Genomic DNA, 6,848 nt, shown 5'->3' with positions numbered 1-6,848 from the left:
TACTGGGACATAAGCAGATACCTCAGGTAAAAGGTTAGTTCAGGAAGAAACTGTCTTCAAAATATTTAATAAATATTACTAGACATTTCTGCATGAACAATGTCACGGACATTGCTAAAAGTTTACATAAGGTGCTGTGGCATAGTCTAGACTAATTATCTTTCTAGATTCAATCCATCATAGTTAAAAAAGAATTAGCAAAGATAAATATCTTTTGGAAAAAAGCTTTAAAAGAAAATGTTCAGACAGTCTCAAAAAAGGTAATCACCGAGTTCACCCAATGTTTATCTACAGTAGATTAAATCAAATGTATTTTAGTCTGTTCAAAAAGTAGTATAAAAGCAAAATGTTTTAAAATGCAATTTCTTGTCTATCCTTTCCCTTCATACATTTTGTAAAACCTAGATAGCTACTTTGCAAAGGAACTTGGAGTTTGTACTCCTTAAAGCCAAAAGATATTTCTGTGATCTAATTAAAATTTAAGACATAGGAATTGGATGAATCAATTTACAGTCATGGAGAACTGATAATGAAAATGCTGTTTCTAAAAATGGCTCCATTAGAAAGATAAAAGGGGTAGATGTTGTATGCAATGATGGGAAATGATATGCTGCTCTACTGCAAGAAAAGACAATGAATGAAATAGCCAAAAAAGGGGAAAATCTTTATATCTATTAATCCTAAATAAAGAGTTACAGAGTTGAGCTGAATAAAGACACTTAGAAAAGCAACTCAAAATTTGCCAGAGCTTTTTAATTATCTTATTATCAAAGTGCATATATTTTTAATGTTCATTCTCAATAATGGTAAGTGTATAACAAACAGCACTACGGTGCTAGAGGAGTTAATCCTTGTGGTCTTTTTTTTTTTAAAGACTGTCGCAATATGTATTTTTAACCTTTAAAAATTATATTTTTGACACAATACTTCTAGTGACAGGAATGGCTTAGGAAAGAATTTATACGCAAAAATATCCATCACAGTTCATAAAGGCAAAAAATTTAACCTAAATTGCCAATAGTAGATGGTTAAATTATGATGACTTAGTACAAAGGATTTCCATGTGATTTTTAAAAACCGTGTTTCAATGCATTTACGATGACATGAATAATTCTAAGTTTATTGAAAATATGTGGCTATAAAATCTTATTAAGAATATGACCTCAATTATGTATTCACAAACTCATGGAGGGATGGTGCTCATGGCTTTGAAGGAGTGAACAAGGTGAAAAACGCTATTCCCTAAAATAGTACAAAATTTGACAAGTGTTTGATAATAACCATTTAAGGGTTGTGGAAATTGATCTAAGGCAAACAACACATTGAAAATAGTTTACTCCTAAAAATCAAGTAAAAACTGTAGGAGTCTATAGTGTTGTGGCCCGAGGCTCTATCTATCCCTCATGAGTTTAATCAGAACAGTAGAGACACCAGGACAGTGTTGGCTGGGAGAAACAGAAACTTTTTTGCTAATCTGGGCTGACTTGATTTACATCAAAGGGTGGGAAACTCATACCCATTGGTAAACAGGGAAGATCTGCAGCTTTGCTAACTGGAGGCTGTGGTCTCAGCTGGGTGTGACAACTGATTAGAAAAACAGCCAGAAATGTAACTGGGAGATTCTGGAAATGGGCAAATCATAGAAAGGTTAGCTAAGCACTCCACACATGCCTGGCCAACTCACCCAAATACACAAGACAGGCACAAGAAAACCCAATTTGTTTAAATAAGCATGATTGAATGAGAGCCTGAATGTACGAATAGGAGAAACTTGAGAGAACACAAAGCCTCCCCATATTACTAACCTGACTGAGACACTGCAAATATACAAAAGAAAACTAAGAGGACCCAGAGGAAAGTAAAAGAAGAAAATAATGTGAAAAGTTTAGGAACTTTGAAATGCCTCCCTTGAGCCACACACAAATCCACTGTCAAAAGATGGAAGACTAACTGACTCAACGTGTCTGATAAAAGACTTGGAACCAAGCCAAATGTCCATCAATGATAGATCAGATTAAGAAAATGTGGCACATATACACCATGGAATACTATGCAGCCATAAAAAATGATGAGTTCATGTCCTTTGTAGGGACATGGATGAAGCTGGAAAACATCATTCTCAGCAAACTATCGCAAGGACAAAAAACCAAACACCACATGTTCTCACTCATAGGTGGGAATTGAACAATGAGAACACATGGACACAGGAAGGGGAACGTCACACACCGGGGCCTGTTGTGGGGTGGGGGAAGGGGGGAGGGATAGCATTAGGAGACATACCTAATGTTAAATGACGAGTTAATGGGTGCAGCACACCAACATGGCACAGGTATACATATGTAACAAACCTGCATGTTGTGCACATGTACCCTAAAACTTAAAATATAATAAATATATATATAAATAAATAAAAAATTCTGACCAACTGTTGCCAAACCACTAAGCCATGTAGAAATAAAGGTTACCCATAGGTAATCAGGCAAATATGCTAAACTAATCCAAACTTATTCAAACTAAACTACACTAAAATGACATAAAATAAAAACTGAATATAAACATCAGTGACCACACAGAGCAGGGAAGAAAAATACCACAGATTAAGTTCAGAAAAGTCACTTAAAAAACAAATGATAATACAGATGAACCTGGAGGACATTATGTTAAGTGAATTGAGTCAGGCACAGAAAGACAAATACCACATGATCTTACTCACATGTGGAATCTAATAAAGTAGAGAAGTAGAGAGTAGAATGATAGTTATCAGAGAATTTGAGTGGTTAGGAAAGAGGAGAGATGGGAAGATGCTGATAAGGAGCTGATCATAATCCTAAAAGACACAATCCTGGCCGGGCACAGTGGCTCACACCTGTAATCCCAGCACTTTGGGAGGCCAAGGCGGGCAGATCACGAGGTCAGGAGATCGAGACCATCCTGGCTAACACGGTGAAACCCCGTCTCTACTAAAAAAAATACAAAAAACTAGCCGGGCGCGGTGGCGGGTGCCTGTAGTCCCAGCTACTCGGGAGGCTGAGGCAGGAAAATGGCGTGAACCCGGGAGGCGGAGCTTGCAGTGAGCCGAGATAGCGCCACTGCACTCTGGCCTGGGCAAAAGAGTGAGATTCTGTCTCAAAAAAAAAAAGAAGACACAATCCCAAGCATTGAAATCTCAAAAGATAATAACACCCATTATTACTTCTGCTCTTTTATCCCTGTCCTCTTCTGGTACTCCATTACATGTACATTGATAAGTTAATGACGTCCCACATTTATCGGATGTGCTTTTTATTTCTGTTCATTCATTTTGCTGCTCTTTAGAATGAACAATCTGTATTGATATTCTTTGAATTCACTGATACTTTCTTATACTAGCTCCTCCAATAAATTTATGATAAATTTATTTCCAGAAAATCCAAGTCTGGCTATTACATGAATTGGAGAAAAAAAAGTTCAGTGGGAAATATGTTGTCTGAAATCTGTGTCCAATCAGAGGCAGCTTTTATTGTTTGCATTTTTTTCTGGTTATGGCTCACATTTTCCTATTGTATTGTAATTTTTTTAGAATTGTGGATATTTTAGACAATGGATTTAGTGGTAGCCAATCATAATCTTGAAAGGCAAAATCCTAAACATCATAATCCCGAATGTTGAAATCCTGAAAGATCAAAATCTCTAATGTCTAAGTCCCTAAAGTATAAAAACCCTAATGTCTAAAAATCCCCAAAGTAACAATCACAGAAGAGCTCCATTGTGTCACATGAACTATTACCTTGTTATTGTCTTTATTTGGAAATTAGTATTATTTACGAAAATGAATATGCATGCCAAGTTGACAAGAAAAAGGCAGAAAGCATTGGGGTGACATATTCAAAGTGCTGAAAGAATCAGCTGAAACTCTTACATGCAGAATAACTACCTCTAACAAATGAAGGCAAAATAAAAACTATCCCCTGATAAACAAAAATCATGAGAGTTTGTTGCTAGCACACACTACTTACAAAAAATAATAAGACTACAGGACGTTCTTTATATGAAAGCAAGTGGATCCAAGTGGAAATTCAAATTAACATGCAAAAAACAGAGTTTTTCTAAGATAATTATTGAGCCAATTATAAGTGGCATATAATGGTGTATGTCTTTTCTTTGCTTAATTGATTTAAAAAGCAGTTGAATAAAACACTATAAATGTAATGGTATTGATGAGTCTACAATGTAAAAAAATGTAATATATTTGACAGTAATGACATGAAGGCAGTGTGTGGAAATAGATCTGCATTATAATAAGAAAATTATATGAAATAGTAACTTAAATCCATAGCTAGAAATGAAGAGAACCAGAAACATAAATAAGAAGGCTAACATAACAATACTGTTTATTCTCTCAAGTACTTTAAAAGACACAAAATTATATAACATAACATAAGCGAAATTGTGGGCAACAGAATCCTCCTGACACTGAATGGCCAGCGCATAAAGGTTCCTTTGGACAAACCATAGCAGAACAATGCGGACCTCAAGGTGAGAACTTTTTCTGATGTCTGTAAGAAGCTCATGAGCATGGATGTTCATTTTGAATTCCCATAGTTGCAAACAAAAATGATTAAAAAATGTATATTCACAGTTAAAAGAAATTTTACAAAAAGACATAGGCTGCAATCCATAGCATGGCAACATGGTCCTCCTTGCTCTGCACCACTGGCAGAGAGAAGATCCTGGGAGCTTTTGCTTATTTTTTGTGTGGCTTTTTCGAGAATTGGCTTAGACAGAATTCTCCTCTGAGCAACAAAGACAACATGTTTCCCACTGAACTTCTTCTCAATTCATGTAATAGCCAGACTTGGATTTTCTGGAAAGATTTCAGTTTAGGAATGGGAACAAAGATTATAATAACTTTCCAACTATCAGCAATTTCAATTTCCTTGGTTGTTGTTATATTCAGTTCCCTGAGCTGAGGCTTGAGGTCCGAGTTCATCTCCAGCTCCAGAAAAGCTGGACTCGAACTCATGTGGCTTCTTGTGGTTGCGCTTCATGATCTTGGTGCTCAAACTGAACATGACCTTCTCGTTGCTGAGTGCCAGCTTAGGAGGAGTGCAGCCTTTATTCTGAAACATATTGACAGCCATTTGTTTTAAAGCGGGGTATGACACAGTATGACTTCCATTTTACAGAGATTTTTAGAGCTACCCACTAGAAGCCATCAGTACTGGAAAAGAAAGAATCAGTACTGTTATTCTTCTTTCTTGCTTACTTACAATTTTTTTAAAAGGCAATAAAACAAAACTGTGATAATGAACTACACGTGTTGTATTTCTTGAAGACACTTCTTGTAAATTAATGTTAAATTTCCCCAATATTACTAAATGGCATTACAAATTAGGATTACCATATGCTACAAAGAAAGAAAATAATTTACAAATCACTTAAGAGTATTCGGGGAGAGAGGAAATAGTTTAAGACGTCACATAAGCTTGAGACAATTCTGCTATGGTTCTATCTGTCTTTTAACCATGACTTTGTTGTCTCCTTGTGCATTTGAAAAAGTAAAAAGGATAAATGATTTATCTAAATGCTGGTGATAATGTGAATTATACTTTTTCTTTTAACAGCGTTAACAGTTTCAAGTTGCTGGAAGGTAACAATAAGAAAACAAGGCATCACTTTGAACAATAATAATAGCTCTCACTTATGTGTTATCATATGTCAGGCATGGTTCTTAGGAAAGGTGATCATATAAATCCTCATATACACAAGGACACTTTTGAGAGTGAAAGGAGCCACTAATTAATAAATATTTAGATATAGGAGAAAATGTTAGTAATTGGCACCTAGAATAAATTAAAACAATTCCCTACTCCATAGAGGTTTACAGTCTAGTGAAGTTTTCTGCTATGATCTTGAGGTTTAGTTGTTTATTGGGGCTAAAATACCTCTTGCTTTCCAAAAGACCACTGGGACATTCTTTATAACAGCTCCTCTGTGTTCTGTGCTTTTCTCCCCAGGTCGTAATATGTGGCTTTGAGGCTGCTGGATCATACTGAGGTACTTGAGTAAAGAGTAAGAGTAAAATCAAGACTGTTCCTCCCAACAGCCAAGCAAAGCCTCTGGGTGAGCTTGTCTGTTTCCAACGGTTTTTACCTTGAAAGCCTTTCGGCAATCAGGCTGAATGGCAGTGAGAAAGAAGGTTAGGCAGAAGAAAAAGTCATCGTAGCAAATCCTCCTGAGGGCAGGAAATAAGGATCTGGACCAGAAATTTCAGTTCGCCAATGATTTTCTTCTTTGCAGAATCAGTGTCCGGTATAAGAGGGGAGAGAGTGAAAGCGAAGCAGGCAGTAAATTGACACTTGAATCGTTTATGACATCCTTTTCTTCATATGCCCTTCATATCGTGGGAGCTTACGAATTGATGCATTGGGGTTCTGAGAAATATCACACAATTGCAGAGATTTTGCAAGGCCTGTGCTGAGTGGTGTAAACCCTAGCGTCATGGTATCATACCACTAAAAGCAAATTCTCCAATTTTTAGTAAAATAGACTCCATGTTACCTTTTAATGTAATTGTTGAAACCATGTAACTGTCTTCTGGGTAACTATGGAAGAATGTCAAGTCAGACAACACCTACACTACTAAAGTGAATGGACATTCACAATGATGAGTTCATGGATTTAAAAAAAATGATGAAATATAGTTCACATAGCATAAAATTCACCAAAGTACACAAGTCAGTGGTTTTCAGTATATTTACAGAGTTGTACATTACCACTCATGTACAACTTACTATTATCTATTTTCAGAAATTTTTCTTCACTTTCAAAAGAAACCCTGAACCTCCATTCATGGATCGTTAAATGTA

General features: G+C 36.1%; 1 pseudogene; it reads right to left on the bottom strand.

Moving 5' to 3' along the window:
* Positions 1-1,183: 1,183 nt before the first annotated feature.
* On the bottom strand, positions 1,184-5,051 carry LOC129475430 (small ribosomal subunit protein eS7-like; annotated as a pseudogene).
* Between the last annotated feature and the right edge of the window lie 1,797 nt (positions 5,052-6,848).

Source organism: Symphalangus syndactylus, chromosome X, assembly GCF_028878055.3.
Source record: "Symphalangus syndactylus isolate Jambi chromosome X, NHGRI_mSymSyn1-v2.1_pri, whole genome shotgun sequence".
NCBI lineage: Eukaryota > Metazoa > Chordata > Mammalia > Primates > Hylobatidae > Symphalangus > Symphalangus syndactylus.
The sequence above is the reverse complement of the archived record's forward strand: the minus strand, read 5'-3'. Positions and strand labels throughout refer to the sequence as shown.